Below are 21,559 nucleotides of genomic sequence, written 5' to 3' on the forward strand. Positions count from 1 at the left end.
CGAGTAAATGCTTCGCTCAGCACTTGCACCACGTTGCTTTTCTGGCTGGGGGGGGGGGGGTTGCACCATGCCATCCACCCGCTTTCATCAGACTTGGGTTTCAACACACAGGTCTGACCTGTGTAGGCTCTTGGTTCCCGCAAGCTTCTTGAGAGCAGGGACTAAAACCTGTCTTACTAGTGCTCAGGGACTCGACAGCGCTGAGCACAGAGTAAGTGCTCAATAAAAATGTTTCTAATGCACACACACTGCCCCGCCCCCCAATACTCCCCTCTCCCGCGACCCCGGCCCCGACACGCCTTAGCTGTCAAGGCCTCCAGCTAAGAGGAAGCAGAACTTGGCCAAGTAGGGTGAGCGCCTCGCCGTTTCCAAGGTAACCGAAATCTGAGGCCGGGAGTGCCCACGCATGCGCGCATTCACTCTTACTTCCCGTAACCTCCAGGAGGCAACTAGTAAAAAATTGCCAATAGCCGAGCGCGCATGTGTGGTTAGACCAAACCCCGGCCGCCTCCGCCTCTGTCAATCTGTCCGCCCAGCAGCGTCTTCACTATAAACATTGTCCGGAAATAGTGCCCATTTCTGGAAACAAGGCCTCGCTAACCAATCGTTACTAGGAGCAGTACGACGGGCTAGCCGAGACGCGCCAGCTCATTGGTTGACTTGGAGGGGTGGGCAGGGCCAAGTGTCGAGGTGCGGCCAAATCTAGGAGGCATGAACTGCGGCAAATTTGCCGCCGCCGGGGGAGGCGTGGCCCCGGGGGCGGCCCGGAAGGCGATAAGGGGGTGGGGCCCGGGGCTGGGGCGGGGCAATCGTGGGCCAGAGTGCAGCGGTCGGAGACCGGCGGCGGGAGATCGTGGGCGAGGGAGCGCGACAGTCGCTGCTTGGGGAGATCGGCGCTCGGCCGGTAGGTGGGACCCCGGGGCTCGGGGAGCACCAGAGGTGGGGAGCCCAAGGGATGGGTCGTCCGTCAGGTCGAGACTGATATGCGGCCTGGCCCGCAGCCCCAGAATCGTGGCGGTCGGCGGAGCGGCCGGTCGGAAGAGTCCACTCGCGCGCGAGCCCTCGGCCGTAGGGACTCACCGCCGGCTCGCCCTCGCGCACGCTGCCAGCGCCACGGTCGCACGCCGTGCTCGCCCCGCACCCCCGCAGGCGACACGCTTACCCGAAGCACGCGCGGGGGCGCCCCGCTTCCCCTTCCCTAAAACCCGATTCCCTGGCTTCAGCTGCTCCCACCGCCAGGCCTGCCCCTACTGCCCGGTTCCCTGGGTGCTCCTTAGGATGGGGGCTCACTTCGGCACCGGGCGGAAGGTGTCTAATGCATAAGTGCGCCCTGTCCGTGCGCCCTCCCATCTGCCCTGGGAAGTTCTCGGGTCACACACCCCGAGGCGGGGAGAAGAACTAGAGCCTGCCCTTGGCGTTCACCGGAGCATGCTGACCACTCGCAGCATCCTCCTGCTTCCCCTGATTCCTCTGTACTTCTTCTGGCCCCTCCACTCGGAACCTTATCTGTCGGCTCAAATATAATATTTCCATCTTGGACGTTCATTGTGGCCCCTGGCAACCTGCAGCCACCGAGCTCTAGGCAGAAAGAGGCCACTTGAACAGTGCAGAGTCCCTCCTGCCCAGGAGCCTTCTTGGTGCTGGGTAACTTCAGAAAAAGTGTGTCCTTTCTTATTAAAGTTAAAATATTGCTCTCAGTCCTGCAAGATGGACTGGGAAATGGTGGGGGAGAGGATGAGTGAAATAAAGGTAACAAGTCAGTTTTTGTTAAATGGAGACAGTGAACACCGGAGACTTGATTAAAAACTTCAAAAAGTAAGTGAAATGAAATGATGAGAGGTGGAGCCTAATGCAAGATAGCAGCAGTCTGAAGTTTATTCCAGGAAAAATGTTGAAAACCCCTTGACTAGAAACATGGTCGTTCTGAAAGATTAAAGGAGATAGTATCTTAACATTAGTGATATGTTTTTTACTTGGTATCTCCATACCTGTAACCTCCTTTTTCCTTCAGACATGCGTGATAAGGTAGATAGTTTTGTCTTGTTTTATAGGTAAGGCACATGGGTGGGTGGGTGGGAGGTATATATCTTGCCTAAAGTCTAGTAGCTAGGACTTTAGGGTGCGGACTCAAGCCTGGGCCACTGGAATCTACCCCAGGCTCTTTACCCTGAACCAGGACCACACTCTGGGACTTAGACGCAGAAAGGAGGAAGAAGTGTTTGGTGTGGTATTCTGTTCCTAACGTGAGAAGACAGGTGGACAGGTGCTTGTCTTGCTTACGATGTGTTTGGATTTACTCTTGGTGTTTTTAAGTGATGTCCATGTCAGTTCCTTTGTTGCAGCGATGCCAGACCTCTGAGTTTCTCAAACACCTTTAGGACATCCTCATTTATTTTGAAGGGTGTGGTGAACTCAGAACGACTCAAAAGTAATAGTCTCTGACGTTAATTTTAGAAATATGTATCCAGGTATATGTTCTCACACTTTTTTGTGAAACCCCACAGCGATAAGTTGCCAAACTTTAGGTCATCTTCTTTTTTCAGAATAAAAAGAGCAGTTTTGAAGGGGGGTTTTTGCCCCTGGTATTGTCTGTTAGAGTTTGTGGGAGCAGCACCACAGAGAAGAGGCTTTGCCAACTGAGCCTTCATCTATTAAACAAAAATGTCTGGTTAGCTGTTTCGCCTCAACAGATGGAGGTTTGCTTCCTCATTTTGGTTCTCCTGTTGAACACTGACTTCTTTGTGATATGCTTGGAGTGTTTGTATATCATTTAAGGTTGAGAAGCGGACTTACCCTGATTGGTTGTCCAACTCCAGGCAACTGTTGTGATTTTTTTCGGTGCGTGATAACAGTTGTCTTGGCCAGGGTCTGGTGAGAGATCTGTAGAGATGTGAATGAGATAAAGCTTCCTCCTGGTTGTTTTCTTCATTGTTGGCACCCTCTTAAAAGTGTCTTATCACTTTGGCCTGTGAAGTCACTCTGAATTTCCTATTTTTTTCCTGTCTCAATGATCAGCACATGAGCTTTCCTGACAGGCCTGCCTGAGATGAAGAGCTGACAGATTCATATTGGTTGACTTGATGGGTGTTCTTTCTGGATGGATAGCTAAGAATCTGAAAACCAAATTCAGTTCTAAATTAAAAGTAAAAGTCAGCTCAATACACATATATAGGCAGCATATTTATACCAATGACTTCCATGGTCTCAAAGCTGTTTTTTTTTTCCTGGCAAAGGGTTAAAATGCAACTAAAATTCTGCTTTCATGATTAATAAGTCACTACCGCAGTTGTGTCTGATGCTTCCTGTTTGCCCCATTTTAGTATTTCAGTTAAACTGGAAACATCTGAGCATTATGGGCACTTTTGATGGCACTGCCATGAAATTGGCGGGGAGGGGGACAACTTCATGTCAATGGATTTGGGGAACTCGAAGCATCAGCCAGCCCCTCTGGCTCTGCATGCCAAGATCCCCAGGAAAGGAAAGGGGTAGGGATGCACACCTTCATGGGAGAGGGTGAACACAGCGTGGTGCACGTGTGAAGGCTTTGCTTGCACTTGGTGATGCTGACTGAAATGTTGAAAGCAGTAGATTAGAAATGGAAGGCTAAACATAGGGCAAATTGTATAGGAGCGCATTTCAGTTGAGCTGAGCAAGACATTGAAGTGTGTTGGATAGGATCCTTAGTTGTGGGCTTGTCTTACTACCTAAGTGACAATATAGAGAAAAGTCTCTTTCCTCAGTAGTCTGTGCATCCTTATTTCTATTCTAGTTTAAATGATTCTCTTCCCTTCTTGCTATTTTATATCCTCTAATACAGTGGTAGTCAACCTGGTCCCTACCACCCACTAGTGGGCGTTCCAACTTTCATGGTGGGCGGTAGCAGAGCAACCAAAGTATAAATAAAAAGATAGATTTAACTATAGTAAGTTGTTTTATAAAGATTTATTCTACCAAACAGCAAAAATCCGACATAAAGTACTTGGTAAGTAATTATTATTATATACTTTAACTTGCTGTAACTCTGCTTTATAAATTTTATAAAGTAAAGTTACTTCCCTACTTTATAAATCACCATTACTGTGGAACCGGTGGGCGGTTAGAAAATTTTACTACTAACAGAGATACAAAAGTGGGTGGTAGGTATGAAAAGGTTGACTACCCCTGTTCTAATATTATATCCTCCTGATAGAAATCCCTTATAATTATATGGTATCAGGAACAGTGGTACAGTACTTTGTAGCTATTTTTTTGTATTTTCTCACAATACTCATAGTTAAGAAAGACAGGGACAAAGGTCAGGAAAGTGAAGCCTCTTGAGGAGAAATGAAGTGGACGAGATTGCTTAGGAAATCTAAACCCACGTTTCTTGACTTTTAGTTTGCAGCTTTTTCTACTAACTTACTCATGAAAGGATAAACTGGTTTTTTCCCCCAAAACATGTCAATTTTGAATGTAACTAAACCAGGGTAGCTTCTTTATCTATCTGTTTATGTTAACTAATGTTTATGTTAATTAATATTAATATGTATCATAAACAATTATTAATTGATATTAATTATACTAATTATCATTAAAAGGCTGAAAGATGAATAGCACATCCTCTGGACTCATACCCATTTTACAGATGCAGAAATTAAGGCAGTAAGGTGAAGTGATTTATCCAGAGCAATAGAACAAGTTCATGGTGTCTCCATGTCAAATATAGGAGTCAGGTCCATGTCTGCTACTACCTGTATGACCTCAGGCTAATCTCCCTTTTTTTTTCTTTTTTCTTTTTTTTTTAGAGGGAGGGAGAGAGATGAGAAGCATCAACTGGTAGTTGTGTCACTTTTTTAGTTGTTTATTAATTGTTTCTCATAGGTGCCTTGACAGTAGGGGAGGGGTGGTGGTTCAAGCTGAACCAGTGCCCCCTTGCGCTAGCCAGCGACCTTGGGCTTCAAGCCAGCAACCTTTCGGCTCAAGCCAGCGACCATGGAATCATGTCAGTCATCCCACACTCAAGCTGGCGACCCTGCGCTAAAGCTGGCAACCTCAGGATTTTGAACCTCAGCATCCCAGGTCAATGCTGTATTCACTGCACCACCAGCCGTCAGGCCACACAAATCTCTTCACTTCTCTGAGCATTCAGTGCTTCATCTGTAAATGGAATCAGAAATACTTCATGAGGTTGTTTGGAGTAGAAAATGAGTGTATATTTGTTAAGTGTTGAGCTCAGTGCTAGGCATATAATAAGCCACGGATCCTGATGGCTGTAAATGTGTTGTTGTTTGGCTGTGAACGGTGGTGATAGTTGTGGTTGTAAGAGCAGTAGTAGTAATTGCCAGTTACCACATTGACTAGACCATTTTCCGTAAGAGGATGTCAGGACGGGTCAGACTGCCTGACAGGACAGTCATTTTCTCAGTAGGACCTCCTGGGGGACATTTCTTCTGTCAAGAGGTCTTAGCTGTCAACTTCTTCCTTTCTTACGCTAACTGCTGCCCTCACTACCCTCCAAATGAGCCCAAAAAGGCCCAGGCTCTGCCTGATCAGAGTTGGTGATTCTAAACCATGGGAACCCTCCGCCCTCCCAGGACTCTGAGCCAAAGACAGAAATGGGCCTTTCTAGGGCTTTCTCGTGTCTTCCATGTGGTGAAGTGGGTCCCTACCTTCACTCTAGAGGTGAAAAAGGAAAATACTGTGTAGAAGATAAGTCAACAAGGACTTGTTCCTTTGTTCAGGGGACTAGGAGGAAAATTTTGGCTCTGGGGGGTAGAAGTCCCGCCGCCATGTGGCACCCCCGGCTCACCATCCTTTCCTCATAACTATGTCTTTGTCAGCTTGTCGCTGTCCTGTCTCTGCGGGCTCTGGCTCTGTAGTCGGAGACTCGCAGAGTTCCTTTTAAATCACCCGATGGGTAAAACAGTTTCACATTACATTCTAAATTCTTCTTGTCCCCTTTTTAATACAAAACAAAAATACAGGCTCCCAGCAGGCTGACGTTCCCTTTAAATATCATTTTGTTTTCTCCGGGGGAAGCTGTCTCGATGGCCAAGGAGTCATTTCTAAAGTGAACCTAGTTTTTAGAAAAAATACATCACCGGATGTCAAGCATCATGTTCAGATGAAAATGAAACCAGCGGGCCTGAAGTGGCAGCTCCACACTTGATTTCGGGCTGGAGGTGAGGTCGGGTGTCTGGACCCGGCTCAGGAGCTGGTTGGCCCTACAGACTGCATTTGATAGGTCCCTTCGTCAGTTTCCAGGCAGCTTTGCTTAGGTGAGCAGAGTACTTTCTCTGGAAGGTGAGTCACCCGTGCATGGGTGTAGGTGACAGGCGATTTATTCACCTGACAGTTGCAGAGGAAGTCTTCAGCAGACCTTGTGGAGAAGCCCTCTGCCAATGATCATGTTCATTTCAGCCCAAGGGCTTTGGAGGCAGCGAGGTAGAGGCTCTGGGGGCTGACCGACTGACAGATGGATCCCCTGGCATGGGGTCATGTGGATAAGGCACAGAGCCCAGAGAAGCAGTGTCACTGCACTCCTGAGTCCAGCCACCTTGAGGGTGGAAAATGGCCTGCTTCCAGTGACAGCAAAGAAGCAGGAGGGGAGCTTTGGCTCCGTGGAGCTGGGAAACCCCTTGGCAAAGAACAGAGAGATACAAACCGGACTTTGGTGTGAATGATCTTTTGGGGATCCCTTTTCTACCTGCCTTGCTTTTCACCATCTGAGTTGGAGGCTCCAGTGAGCTCCAATAATGGGAAAGGCTAGATTAAACCTGCATTTCCAGAAACTTTGGAATTCCAAGCTTCCCACCACCTCGGTTGTCTGCACTTCTCAAGCCAGTCTTTGGACTCAGGAAGAAGCAGCAGAGGAACTCCTGAGCCATCCCTTCCACACAGTGTCTGGTTGCTATGGCTTCTACTGACCCTTTTACCACTAAAGACATGACAAGGTGTCCATCAAGGCAAGGAGTTCATTCAGACTCTGTTCTAGATCAGTGCAGTTGTTGTTGAGCTTGGCTGCAGATGGTCAGGTACATCTATAATCAGTATCCAGGGTTACCCCAAGGTGAGCTTGATTTTACTGAAACCACAGGGAAAGAATTAGTATTACCATGCAAGTGATCACAAGCTTTTCCCAGGCCCAGGTGCACACCCCATCAATCAGGATGGACTACCAGCAGTTACTTGGGGTGGGCACGGCTAAGTGACTTTCAGCCTTAATTACTCTGTCAAGAAAGTGCTACTAGAACGGGCTCACCAGCTTGAGTGTGGTGTCTCTGGCTTGAGCGTGGGATCATAGACGTCACCCCATGGTCACTAGCTTGAGCCCAAAGGTCACTCGCTTGAAGCCCAAGTGAAGCCCAAGGTCGCTGGCTTGAGCAAGGGGTCACTCGTTCTGCTGTAGCCCCCCAGCCAAGGCACAAATGAGAAAGCAATCAATGAACAACCGAGGTGCTGCAATGAAGATTTGATGCTTCTCATATCTCTCCCTTCCTGGCTGTCTGTCCTTCTCTCTGACTCTCTCTCTGTCAAAAAAGAAAAAAAAAAGTGCTACTGGAATTACAGTCTGGAAATGATAATTACCAGTTACATGCTCCTTTTTTTTTTAACAAAAGAGAAAATGATGACCCAAAGAAGCCAAGTGAATTGTCCAAAGCCACACAGCTAGTTAATGACTGAGACCGACTAAAGTCCAGGCTCTCTTCAGCGTGCTGTGCTGCTACTGAACAAAGGAACTCCTCCTAAAGCTGGAGGTGCATTTTGTTCCTCCTTTGTTCCCCCACTCCGACCTCATCACCCTGAGCCTTTCTGCAAGTTCTGGCAGACCTGGGAAGGGTGGAGCCAGAACAGCAGCTGCTCTGGGTCTAAGAAAAAGTAAACAGAAAGCTATTTATTTGACACTCTCTTACACCATGAGGTTCACGTAGCCAAAAGAAGGTCAAGGTTGATAAGAAATACAATTCTGGGCAGGGTTACCCGGAAGTCACAAAGGTTGCCTATACCTGTAGGGCACTTTGCTACTTCGCCAAGCAGTATCTTACCTAAAGTGGGCGTTCAGGTACTGTGAATGATTGATTGCAAGGGTACAAGCCCACTGGGCACCAAGAAGCTCTTCTGTATCTTTGTCCTGTGATGAAGAGACATGTTGCCAGTGGCATGCAGGTGGCCAGAAGAGCCAAAGTAGTCAGGATCCATCTGACTCTTCTCAGTGAAGAGGCTCTTCCTGTGGGCAAAGCATGATGTCATATCTGAGTGGTGGCCCCTACAAGTGCAAAGGGGGCACAACCCACCCACCTACTGACATTGGCATTTTCTTTCACTGGGCTAGAATCAGTCTACTAGCCAATACTGGGGAGAGCTGGGAGCCTTGGGAAGAAAGGGGGCCTCCAATGAGGACGCCATTGCTGATTAAGATTAGAAAGAGAATCCTTTGGCCCAGGAAGATAGTTGGAAGAACTAGTCTCCCTGAGACCATGCTCAACAGTTCCAGCTGGCAAATGCTGAACTTTGAGAGGCAGAAATAGCGTTACAGAGATAACTGTCAAAGGCAGAGATTTGTGTACCACCTCCCATCTAGCATGTATGTTCACATCTGAGCCCAGAGGGATATCGTTTGGTTCAGAAGGGTCATTCCTCAAGGAAGTGAAAATAATTGGGTCTCCAGGTCAGTCTTTGGGAAAGGGAATGACAAGGATGGCTCAGGAGCCAGCTTGCATGATACCTTCTTGCTGGGATGCAGTCACAGTTCATGACATCGTGACACCTTGTGCAGGGAGCTGGCTTCATCCCCTCTAGTTCTCCCGGTGATTGGACAGTCTGAACACACATCCCATGCCAGCCAGGCTCAGAGCCCTGCGGCATTCATTCCTCAGGAGCAGGTCAGTCATTCTTTCATCTGGTGAACACTTGTCAAGCGTATCAGAAAATGTGGCAGGCTCTGCTAAGTGCTAGAATAAAAATGAGGACAACTGAGGGGCTGCCCTCGAGCTGCGCGCCATAGCGGGGGAAATGGACATGGAAGCAGACATGTTACAGGTGCTGAATCATGAACCATGCCTGTGGGAGCTGGAGAGGAGCGAGGAAGACACCATGCCCAGTGGCTCTCCTCCTCCAGCTTGGCCCAGCACTAACGGTCACACGCAGAGCTCCGCAGAGGGGAGGAGCACCCCGCCCCCATTCTACAGGTGTCCGGGCAGGAACATCCTCAATATTTCTCTCATCTTGGGACCTTGTACTGCTTGTTAGCTTGAAATAGGAGCTTAAGAACAATCTGGAAACTTTAGCACTCTGAGGGAAAGGAGTCATTTGCAGAGATGTAGGCACCGTTAGTAGAAATGTGCTTAAACACAATTCAGAGCAGAAGCTGAAAATGAATAGCCAACTATTAAAGACACGGCCAACTTGTCCTAGACTTCCAGGCTGGAATAGGGAGGGCAGTGACCAGACTGGCAAAGTCCATGTGGTTGGTGCCGCTGAGACCGGTAGTAGGCAGATGGTCCAAGGCCTGGTCCACGGCAGTACTTAGTAACTAGGTTCAGCATTCCAGGAAGGCCTTTCCAGGATTACATAGCGGAAGCCCCGTGGGGGCCAGGACCTTATCTGCCATGATTATCACCCGCATCTGCTCTGATCAGCACATGGAGCCTGCTATCTATGGGCTCAGTATTTGCTGGTGAGTGAAAGTACAGGGCCAGAATCCGCACTCCTTCTTGTAGGCCCTGCTGGCATGAGAGGGAATGAGAAAACCCAGGCTTGTTCACGGTTCCCTCCCCTTTACCAAGGAATTGGTCTGAGATCCTCTGTGAGCATTCTGTCGTACTGCAGGTCCCAGGTCCTTTCTCCCTTCTTGGGGAGGACAAGAATGTGACTTCTATTGTAAAGGGACGTGTCAGATGAACCTCTGCCGCTCATGTCCTCAAGCTGGTCACTCAGGCCAGTCTGTCAAAGGATGTATAGGGCAGCATCTAGACAGGGCCACGGTCAGGGTTCCACTGCCAAAGGGCAGAACTGGACCACGTGCTTCCTTCTATGTGCCTCCATGTTTTGGTAGTCTTCTGTGGAAAGCTGATGTGTTTGGGTTTCTTGTTTGTTCTAAAGTTCCTCAAACTAGTTCCTCAATTTCAGAACCAGTCATCGGTAACTGCAATGAACTTGAACCCTCCTCCCTTACAGAAAGTCTGGGCCTGACCTGTCTTTCTCCATCTTCTCTGAATACAGGTATACCCTGATTTGAGCCAGTTCCACCTGGGAAAACCAGAGTTACAAACAAGACAGGAGGGGCGTGGTTGGCTTACAGTGGATCGGCCATAGCCCAGGGAACTGCTCCTTGCTCAGAATCGGAAAGGTTACATAAGGAGAGCAGTTTTTCACAAGCAAACATTGCCTGTAATGATGACCTCAGGCTGGCAAGATCCAGAAGTGCCTTTTGACTCATCAAAGAAAGCTGGTTGTGTCTGGCCTGATTTCATGTCATGTTTAGGGCAGCTCATGGCACACTAATCTTTGGAAATTGGTCATTATTGATCAATATACACTGCAGCCTAGAATATTCAGTTACACAAAATACCCCAACCAACAGATTTCAGTGACACTTGAAATTTTTTTATACTGTATAACATACATTAAAAAGTACATGTTGCTTATCGTATAAAAATGAAGTATGTGTGTGGTTAGGTTTTTACCTTAATGCTATGTCCTCCCTCGCCCCCCCCCCCTTCTGCATGCCAGTTCCATAATTGTCACTGTGGACCAGTGATGCCCTGGGAGCATCTCTATATGCTATTGGCTCTCCTTGTGCAAAGGATTTGAAAGTTAAATTGAAAATGCCATTGTCACACTTTCCTTTTTCTTCTTTTTTTTTTTTTTTGCGAGAGAGAGACAGAGAGAGGGACAGATTAGGACAGGCAGACAGGAAGGGAGGGAGATGAGAAGCATCAATTTTTCGTTGTGACACCTTAGTTGTTAATTGATTGCTTTCTCATATGTCCTTGACTGGGGGCTCCAGCAGAGCCAGTGACCCTTTGTTCAAGCCAGTGACCCACGCTCAAGTCGGATGAGCCCATGCTCAAGCCTGGGACCTTAGAGTTTTGAGCCTGGGTCCTCTGCGTCCCTGGCTGATGCTTTATCCACTGCACCACTGCCTGGTCAGGCTGTCACACCTTTCTTTTAAAGCTTATATGATGTCCAAATCAGGGGCCTGGAGATAAAGTACTGACCATATTTATGAAGATAGTGACTGATACTCAATGCTTATAATAAAAAACAGAAAACAAACAAACAAAAAAGTAAAATAGGCTCAAAAAGCCTGGAACTAGCTTTATAAAATGAATGACAAATTTGAAGTTTGTCATAGAATTGGTCCCTGGGATGGGCCCAGCTGTGGTGGACGAGCAGACTAAGGGACAGAGCCTACCACATGTCCAGCTTGGAGTCTCTGCTCCCCATTGCCATTTTAAAGTTGCTTTTCCCAGCACATAGGCTAGCTGCATTTATGCTTCCTAACTGAGATGCTTTCTCCCAGGCCAGTACCTGGCTTTCTCACTAATAAATCTTTGGCTTATGGCAGCTTCTGCATTTGGGTCCCAATTTTAAAACTTAGATGATTTGAAAGTCGATACAGCCCTGGCCGGTTGGCTTAGTGGTAGAGCGTCGGCCTGGCGTGCAGGAGTCCCGGGTTCGATTCCCGGCCAGGGCACACAGGAGAAGCGCCCATCTGCTTCTCCACCCCTCCCCCTCTCCTTCCTCTGCGTCCCAGTCCAATGCTCTATCCACTGTGCCACCACCTGGTCAGGCTCTCCTTCCTCTCTGTCTCTCTCTTCCCCTCCTGCAGCCAAGGCTCCACTGGAGCAAAGATGGCCCGGGCGCTGAGGATGGCTCTGTGGCCTCTGCCTCAGGCGCTAGAATGGCTCTGGATGCAACAGAGCGATGCCCCAGAGGGGCAGAACATCGCCCCCTGGTATGCATGCCGGGTGGATTCCGGTCGGGCGCATGCGGGAGTCTGTCTGACTGCCTCCACGTTTCCAGCTTCGGAAAAATGGCGAAAAAAAAAAGAAAGTCGATACAGTGTCCTGGGTGAGAGTACGTGCTTTGACATAAAAGAGTCCTGTTTGCAAATCCTGCTTCCGGCACCTCTTTGCAGTTTGGCCTTGGACAAATTACTTGACCTACTGAGCCTCAGGTATTTCTTCCTTGTAAAGGAAATAATATTAATACCTTGCCCACAGAGTTATTGTGAGGATTCAAGAAGTAATACATGTATGACCTAATTCACAGTAACCAATAATAACTATCATTGTTATTTTTATTATTATTGACAACCAGCATGTAATTGTATATAAACATCGCAGCAGATGGTTGAAAATACCCAAGATGTCCACAAGACAACTAATTGCAGTTCTGGCTGCCAGGGAATTCTGGGTCCTGGTTCATCTTGCACGGGCTGGCCATTCCTCAGTCCTTTAGAGCCGAGGCACTGCCAGCAGGCAGAGAAGCTGCATGGCGTGTGCAGATGCTCTTCAAAGAACATTCTCCATGGGTTGTCCTTTTCTTCCTGACCACTTCTGTCTCTCTGCTCTCGGGTTTCTTCCCTTCTCCTTTGAGAGTGTTTGTCCCACATCTTCCTACTGACACTGGGGCTGCTGGCTGGAAGCTGTGGGAGGTGAGTTTTAGCTTTGCTTAGGCAAGGACTTTCAAAGGACTAGCACGTCAATCGTGGAAAGGACTGCTCATCTTTTAACAGCTTCCGTCTCAGTGGAGGTTCTGCTGATGGTAATAGAGCACCCACTCTGTGCTAGGCACTGTATTGGGCATATAAACACTGTTTCTTACGTTTAACTGTCCTATAAAATCCTTTTATGTAGGTTTCAGGATCCCTGTTTAACAGATGAGACAGTTGAGTCTCAGATTAGTGACCTGCCCATGATCACACACCAGAGTGTTGAGAGATTAAGATTTGAACGAGATCTTTTGACTCCAGTCCATTCTGTTACGTAGCTGGATGCCAATCCCTTGGAATTATTAAGTGATCCTAGTAGAATAAATGACTTCTAGGGCCATTCTAATCCCAAAGTCATCTTGTGATTCCTTTATTATTTATGTATCCATCCACTCATTTTTTTCAACTGGATTAGAAGCACCTTGAGGGCAAGGATATCTTTCTAGCAAATAACTAATATAATGTTTGTGAACCTGTCCTTGACTGATGGGTACTGCCTGCTTCCCTGACATATAGAAACAGGAGAGAAGAGTCCACTGAGAAAAGGGTCACCCAGAAATTTCGATTCTAGGAGTTTGCCACTTAGAACTATAGAATATTATATATGTATACTCTCATGTTTATTTTTAAAATAGTCCCAAATTATATTAATGTATATGCACATTAATGGAAGTAAAAAGATCTATACCAAACTTAAGTATGTCTTATGTTGTGGTGAGGAGGAAGTAATGCAGGAGTGGTTGTTTTCCCCTCTGTCCCTTTTGTGCTATTTAAATTTTTACAGTGAACAAGTATTACCTTTATGTTTGAAAACAAAAATTTTGTTTCAAAGCAGAGTCAGATATTATATAAGGAAGGTAGGAGAGCCTGACCAGGCAGTGGCGCAGTGGATAGAGCATCAGACTGGGATGCGGAGGACCCAGGTTCGAGATCCCGAGATTGCCAGCTTGAGCATGGGCTCATCTGGTTTGAGCAAAGCTCACCAGCTTAGACCCAAGGTCGCTGGCTTGAGCAAGGGGTTACTTGGTCTGCTGTAGCCCCACGGTCAAGGCACATATGGAAAAGCAATCAATGTACAGCTAAGGTGTCACAACGAAAAACTGATGATTGATGCTTCTCATCTCTCTCCGTTTCTGTCTGTCTGTCCCTGTCTATCCTTCTCTCTGACTCTCTGTCTCTCTTAAAAACAAAAAAGGAAGGTAGGAGAGACTAGCCAGAAAAACGTGTCCCTTTCAAAGGTTTTCCGGAATAAGACCAGCCCTCAGATCCCACCCTTTGATGTAAACAGTGAGAGTGGAGCTGGTGGTTTTCTTTCAGGTCCAGTTCTGCTGTTTCCTGCTCTTTTTTTTCTTCTTTTTTTTTAGTGAGAGCGAAAGAGTTGAGAAGAATCTATTCGTAGTTACAGCATTTTAGTTGTTCATTGATTACTTTCTCATACGTGCCTTGACCAGGGGGCTCCAGTTAAGCTAGTGACCCCTTGCTCAAGCTATAGACCTTGGACTCAAGCCATTGACCTTGGGCTTCAAGCCAGTGACCTTGGGCTCAAGCCAGCGACCTTGGGCTTCAAGCCAACAGCCTTGTGCTCAAACTGGCAACCTCAGGGTTTTGAACCTGGGACCTCAGCAAAGCAGGCTGATGCTCCATCTACTGCTCCACCATGGTCAGGCTGTTTCCCACTCTTTATGGGGCCACTTGTGCCCACGAGCATTTCTTATATCCAGCACTAGCCCAGGCCTGCACCTAGCCACTGTATACACTTGTCATGGGATGAATATAAATAAAAGCAGGGAAGCCGTGGCCATCAGAATTGAGGACCTTGCTACTTCGTTTTGTGTGTGTTTGACAGAGACAGAGAGAGGAACAGATAGAGACAGACAGGAAAGGAGGGAGATGAGAAGCATCAGTTCTTCGTTGTTCATTGATTGCTTTCTCATATGTGCCTTGGTGGGGATGGGGGTGGGGTTACAGCAGACCGAGTGACCCCTTGCTCGAGCCAGCGACCTTGGGCTCAAGCTGGTGAGCCTTGCTCAAACAAGATGAGTCTGCGCTCAAGCCGGTGACCTTGGGGTTTCAAACCTGAGTCCTCTGTGTCCCAGTCAATGCTCTATCCACTGCGCCACTGCCTGGTCAGGCGAGGACCTTGCTACTTGTAAAGCCAGTATCTAAGGCCAGGGCAACCATCACAGCCGCCTGGCCCATGCAGGTTCGCATTGGATTCGGACAGTCGGTAAAGAAACAATGGAGCCAAAAACTGATGGGCTGTCATCTTTAATTCTAGCTTGCACCCGGCGGGCAAGTAAAAACACACACTGGGCTCCAAAACCCACTCACATTCAGTGCTCACAAAGCTACTGACTTATCCGAGTTTCCTAGAATCAAAGGTTTCTAGCTCACCAGACTTATTCACCTCTGTTCCCCATCTCCTTCCTTCTCTCTACACAAACTCTGCACTAAGTGGCCTCTCACTCAACACTCCGCCATCTTGGCTGCTTCTCCTGGCCTCCTCCACGTGGCCTCCTTCTGCTCTCTGCTCTGCTCTCTCTTCTAATGATAATCTCAGGAACCAAGAGGGCAAGCTCCCGTTCTGCCCCTACTTTATAGTGTAGAAATCCAAACCCTTAATCCAATATACAAAATAGGGAAGTCTCTAATACAAGTCATTTCTCTGAGGCATGATTGGATTGTACTGCCCCACATCAAAAAGGGTGGGAAAGGCTTAATCCCAAAACCAAGCCCCAGGCTACAACGATCCTGCCTGCCCCCAACACACATTAATATCACCTGGGCAACGGCCTCCACGTGGGCAGTGTTATCTTTTACAAAGTGAGCATAATACATTTTTATCTGCCCAACACTACTTCTTGAGTCATACCTGATCAAACTCGCAGTTCCCAGGAGAGAACAAGAAAGGGAGTAAAATGAAAACCAAAACCAGGAGGGCTAAGCTTGCCCATCTCCAACCTTCTGTGTCAGTGGCCCTGCTGCCAGAGCTCATTGGCCAGCCCGAGATTCTGGTGAGGCTTCCTGTGTGAGTGGTGTGTGTGCGGCATGGGGAAACAGTCATCATGTACTTATTAAGCCCCACCCACGAAGGTGAACCAGGTGTCTCCTAAATTCTCATCCCATACCAGAGACCCCTTTTTTTGTTAAAGCTTGGTTTCTTTTTTTTTTTCCACTATAAAAATAACACTCCACAGAGAATTTCTGAATATACAAGAAACTGGTAATAGGGACCCCCTCAGAGGAATGGGGGTAGGATGGAAAGGACTTACTGTAACACTTGTCACTGTATATCTTTTCCGTATTTTTTTAACCACTTAGAAACATCTGTAAAAAAATGAACACTGAGAAAAGTAATACATGCTCACTAAAAAAAATGTGGAAAATTTAGAAGAATATAAAGAATATTAAACACAGTCTGGCCAAATAATTCAGTTGGTTAGAACATCATCCCAATGCACAAAGGTTGTGGGTTCGATCCCTAGTCAGGGCACATATAGGAACAGATCGATGTTTCCCTCTCTTTCCTCCTTCCTCTCTCTAAAATCAATGAATAAATTTTTTTTTTTTTAGCAAGAGAGAGAGACAGAGAGAGGAGGACAGGCAGGGACAGACAAGAAGGGAGAGAGATGAGAAGCATCAACTCAGAGTTGCGGCACCTTAGTTGTTCATTGATTGCTTTCTCATATGTGCCTTGACCTGGGGTGGGGAGTTCCAGCCGAGCCAGTGACCCATTGCTCAAGCTGGCAACCCCACAATTAAGCTTGTGAGCCTGCGCTCAAACTGGCAATGTTGGGGTTTTGAACCTGGATCCTCAGCATCCCAGGCCAACACTCTATTCACTGTGCAGCTGCTTGGTCACCTCCAAGAGAGAAACATTGCTGCATGTCTGTGCTAGGTATTTACATTTTTATAAATGTTGATACAGCTATGTGATAGGTGGGATCATAGTTGAGATATAATTCTGTATCTTTTTTCTGTTAACATCCCATTAGCATTTTTCTGTATAGTTAAAAATTATTTATAAGCAATTTTAATGGATGTACCAGGACTTAATTAATGATTGTCCTTTCCCCATAGCCATTTTTTCCAGTTGTTTACTATTGTAAAAATACACTGACCACTTGCCTGACCAGGCGGTGGCGCAGTGGATAGAGCGTTGAACTGCGATGCCGAGGACCCAGATTCGAGACCCTGAGGTCGCCAACTTGAGCGCGGGCTCATCTGGTTTGAGCAAAAGCTCACCAGCTTGGACCCAAGGTCACTGGCTCGAGCAAGGGGTTACTCGGTCTGCTGAAGGCCCGTGGTCAAGGCACATATGAGAAAGCAATCAATGAACAACTAAGGTGTTGCAATGCGCAACGAAAAACTAATGATTGATGCTTCTCATCTCTCTGTTCCTGTCTGTCTGTCCCTGTCTATCCCTCTCTCTGTCTCTGTAAAAAAAAAATACACTGACCATCTCTGTGCATCTTCTTCCATATCACCATTTGCTCCATGCTTAGATTGCAGATCTGAGTTGTGCATACAAAAATGGCTGTCTTCTCTTGGCATAATGCTTTATCGTTTCCAGAGGTCTTCCATCTACATTATTTCAGTTGATGATTAAAGGGGGTGAGGGCGTGATTAAGGGCCAAGGGGAGGGGAGAAAAGTGAGGAAACCCAGTGCTATTAGCAGTCAAAAGGAGGCCTGCAGAGGATCTGTTCAGAGGGACTTCCTGCAGGTGGAAGGCCTGAACTTCGCCTGCGGAGGACAAGCAGGATGTGCAGGGCCACCTACACAAGAACATGCACACTCCTCTAGCTCGCAGGGTGTGGAGAGATCAGACTGGCCAGAGCCAAACCTTGTGTTTAAGGAAACAGTGGTCAGACAGATTCTGAACCACAGAGTTGGGACTGGGCCCATAAGCAGTGCAGAGCCAGTAGCTGCCTTTGAGCCTGAGGTTGTCATAAGGACATACCGTTGTAAGATTAACTCAGCGACAGTGTGGGATGGGAAGGGGTCAGGGAGAAGCCAGACATGCTAATAGAAAAGATGTCAGGTGACTGCCTTAAACATTTAAAGGGACCTATCAACAGCAGTGTCCCTGCATGTGTGGGGCTAGGCAACAGGCATGCAGTGGGAGTTGAAGGACAGTCATAAATTTTATTCCATACATTTTATTTATTGGGCAGTTTGACCTATGGAACTGGCAGTGAGACTGCATTTTTGTGGGCATGGCAGGTTTCTTTTTTATAATTGATCTGTAAGATTTTAATGATTAATGTACATTCACATTTCATAGCCTCCTTAATGGGAAGTGCTTATGCAGAAATTGCTCTCCTGGGAAGCAGGCCTGACACTGGCAAGTGAGGCAGGTTCTGAGATTCCTCCAGCTGAGTGTCACGGGAGCACTCCTTTCCTCCTTCCTCAGATGTCTGTTTCTAGGCCCCAGTGCCCACTCCGTCTCACCACCTAAAGGGAAGAATTAAGCCTCCTGGTTGCCTGTAACTTGCAACATTGTCAGCCCAGGCCTGGGACGTGAGGAGAGATTCGGTCCCAATGGCAGGGTCTTTATTCAATGTCCAGCACCCACCGTTGGCCCCACCCAGGAGGCTCCTCCATCTGGAACTCTGTCCTGAGTGTAACCTCTGGGGGAGCGGGCGGTGTACCAGGACCAAGCTCATTTCCATTATCTGGTATAGGAACTTCATCTGCAGCCTCATCTCCTGCAGCTTCCAGACCTAGGTTACCTACCCACAACTTCGAGCTGTTTGTGATTCCTACATAAATGCACTCTGTGCCTTAACTTCAGCTGTCCCTCTATTGAAATACCCTCTCCTTTTTCTTTTTTTTTTTTTTTTTTTTCTTTTTTCTGAAGCTGGAAACAGGGAGAGACAGTCAGACAGACTCCTGCATGCGCCCGACCGGGATCCACCCGGCACGCCCACCGGGGCGATGCTCTGCCCACCAGGGGGCAATGCTCTGCCCATCCTGGGCTTTGCCATGTTGCGACCAGAGCCACTCTAGTGCCTGAGGCAGAGGCCAAGGAGCCATCCCCAGCGCCCAGGCCATCTTTGCTCCAATGAAGCCTTGGCTGCGGGAGGGGAAGAGAGAGAGAGGAAAGCACGGCGGAGGGGTGGAGAAGCAAATGGGTGCTTCTCCTATGTGCCCTGGCCGGGAATCAAACCCGGGTCCTCCGCACGCTAGGCCGACGCTCTACCGCTGAGCCAACCGGCCAGGGCCACCCTCTCCTTTTTCTTGGGAAATTTTTGCTCACCATTGAGACTCAGCATGGGCATTACCTGCTCTAGGAGGCCTTCCCTGGCACCTACCAGGCTAGATGTCCCTCCATGCGTTCCCATTGCATCTGCTGTGTGTCTGTGTCTGTCATTGCATTTCTGTATGGTATTGTAATTTTCTGACTACTTGTCTGTTTCCCACCAGTAGACTGTAAGCTCCTCACACCAACTGCGCCGTCTTCCTCATTGTCCCACCAGCACTCAGCACAAGGCCCAATGCATGCTCAAAGAGGGCTGTGTGATAGATCCTGCAGTTCTCTGCAGTGTGACAGGACACTCTGAAGCCACAACCATATTCATTTATAAATCCTCAACCTGCCATCAAGCTCTGGATTTTGAGGCTGTTTATTGGGTATGCATACAAGTGATCTTTTTGTCTTAAGTATTTTGTCTGATATTAATTAATATTACAAGTTTTTATATTGACCTAGATATCTCTTTCAACTGTATTTCTATTCTTATACTTACTCTTAAATTTTAACATACATATGTAACTAATTTTTCTAATGAAGTGTAGACATTTTGATATGTAAATTCCACCAGAAGGCAAGGCTCTTACCATTCTTAACCTGTTGAACAACCCACTTCATCCTTCATCCTTATTTATGTTGTCTAGAACGTAATGTTTTACAATGGTTTAAACTAATTTTTCAACATTCAGTTGTTAATTAAATTGACTGGAATATCATATTGGTTCCCGCATTCCCATGCCTACCATTGTTTCCTGCATCCTATTTCTCCTCTGGTTTACTTTCCTGCTTGCCAAACCACATCCTTCAGTGTTTTGCTTTGTTTTTTTTAATTGAATGTAGGGCTGGCTTTAGCTCCCAGTTCCTTTGAGTCGAGTTCTCTTGCTAATTGAATATATTGGGCTGACATTTTCAGTGGTTCTTTCGATGAAGGTAGTGCCATCTTCCCTGGAACTCTTATTTGTATGTATGTATTGTGTGTGAGTTTCTTTTTGTTTTAAAGGTTTTACTTAATGATTTTAGAAAGATGAGAGAAAGAGAGAAGGAGGGCAGCAAGGAACTGGAAGCATCAATGCGTGATAGTTGCTTCTTGTATGTGCCTTGACCGGTCAAGCCCGAGGTTTCAAACCAGCACTCTCAACATTCTTTGGTGGATGCTTTATCTACTGTGCCACCACAAGTCAAGCTGTGAGTTTCTTTCTAATTGTTTTAAGAAAATGAAATGACCTCTTAAAGCTAATCAAGTTAAAAATCATAACATTCCGGGAACATGTACTAGTGTAAGTCACCTAGAAATCTAACCAGTGCTTTGTGATTCAGCCCTTACTGATGAGACCCCTCAGTTTTAGTTCTTATGCCTCCACAGGCTAAGAAATTATTACCAACAGTGGGTAGATCCTGTGGGTAAAATATGGGTAGTAGTATCTACATGAGTAGTAATACTGTTCAGTTCTTGGTTGTTCCAGATACCTCTGCCAATGAGCTTTTATTCTAGAAAAGAACTGAGGATCCTTGAGGCCCAGGGTAAAGGGCCAGGCGTGTCCTAGCTTTAGCCCAAAGCCCTTGTTAGATACTCTAGTTGTGTAAATTGGCCTCATTTGTTTCTACAGGTAACGTATATCTTGGAAACTCAGTTTTTTCATCTGCAAAATGGGAATAATATTACCAGCCTTGCAGGGTTGCTGTGAGGTTCATCAGTAGTGTAGATAAAGCACCTATCACCTGCCCAGCACATAGAAGACATCTGATGACTGGTCACGGTCATTACAGTCCCTGGCCCTCAGGAGCCACTCATTGAACACTTGTTAAATGAATACAGAGGCCTATTACAAAAGGCTTCATTGAGGAGATAGGCTAGGTGAGATCTGGACAGTTATTAATAAAGAAAGAAGGCATACTCTGCAGGACCAACAGGGTGAGCAAAGAAAAGGGATCTTGAGGCTCACGTACTGCTACCCGGTTCAGGCCAGCGAAGGGAACAGTCTGGCTGCAACAGAAGCGGGGGTCGGGGGTCGGGGAGAGCAAACAGGGCAGAAAGAGAGCCAAGGCTGAGTGTGTGTGGGGACCTGTTTCTGCCTAGCCAGGTAACTGTTTTGCCAGGCCAGCTCATTCTGCCTGGTGCTGGCCTTTGATTCCCCTTCCTGAATAGCCCCTTGCTCTTAATACGCAGAGGCTGGCCCAGTGTGGTCTGGTGGCCAGGCAAGCTGGGGCTTAAAAGAGGAAGCATCAGGATAAGATTGGTTTTCAACTAATATCGTATTAAGGAAGTTGAGTCATTCTGCTTCTGCTATTTGTCTCCTCTGGGCATTCAGAGAAGGACACATTTTATTTCCAGATGAAATAGTCATGAGAGGGATTTGCCCTGGTCTTCCCTGGCTCCTTAGTGGACATTTGCAAGATGATCCTGTAAGATGGAGATTTTTATCTCAGTGTGTTAAATGGCTTAAGTAAAGCTCCACACCTTGACCATATGGTGCTGAAACAGAGAAGTCACATTGTCTCAATGGTGGCATTTATTGGCCTGGTGATGCCTAAAGGAGTGAACTTTCATCAGCATCTTCTATTGGCAAGGCAGGCCAATTGGCGTTTCTATACTGTACCTCATTCAGTC

The 21,559-nt window shown here is 47.1% G+C and overlaps 1 protein-coding gene across 1 annotated transcript in view; it reads left to right on the top strand.

The window, feature by feature from the left end:
* The first annotated feature begins 803 nt into the window (after positions 1-803).
* The window catches only part of MAP3K14 (mitogen-activated protein kinase kinase kinase 14), a 48,095-nt gene continuing 27,339 nt past the window's right edge, over positions 804-21,559 (top strand). The window contains exon 1 of the mRNA XM_066363904.1: positions 804-904. The gene's annotated coding sequence lies outside the window, so the exon portion shown is untranslated. The remainder of the gene's footprint in view (positions 905-21,559) is intronic.

The sequence above is a fragment of the Saccopteryx leptura genome, chromosome 2 (genome assembly GCF_036850995.1).
Source record: "Saccopteryx leptura isolate mSacLep1 chromosome 2, mSacLep1_pri_phased_curated, whole genome shotgun sequence".
In the NCBI taxonomy this organism is placed as follows: domain Eukaryota; kingdom Metazoa; phylum Chordata; class Mammalia; order Chiroptera; family Emballonuridae; genus Saccopteryx; species Saccopteryx leptura.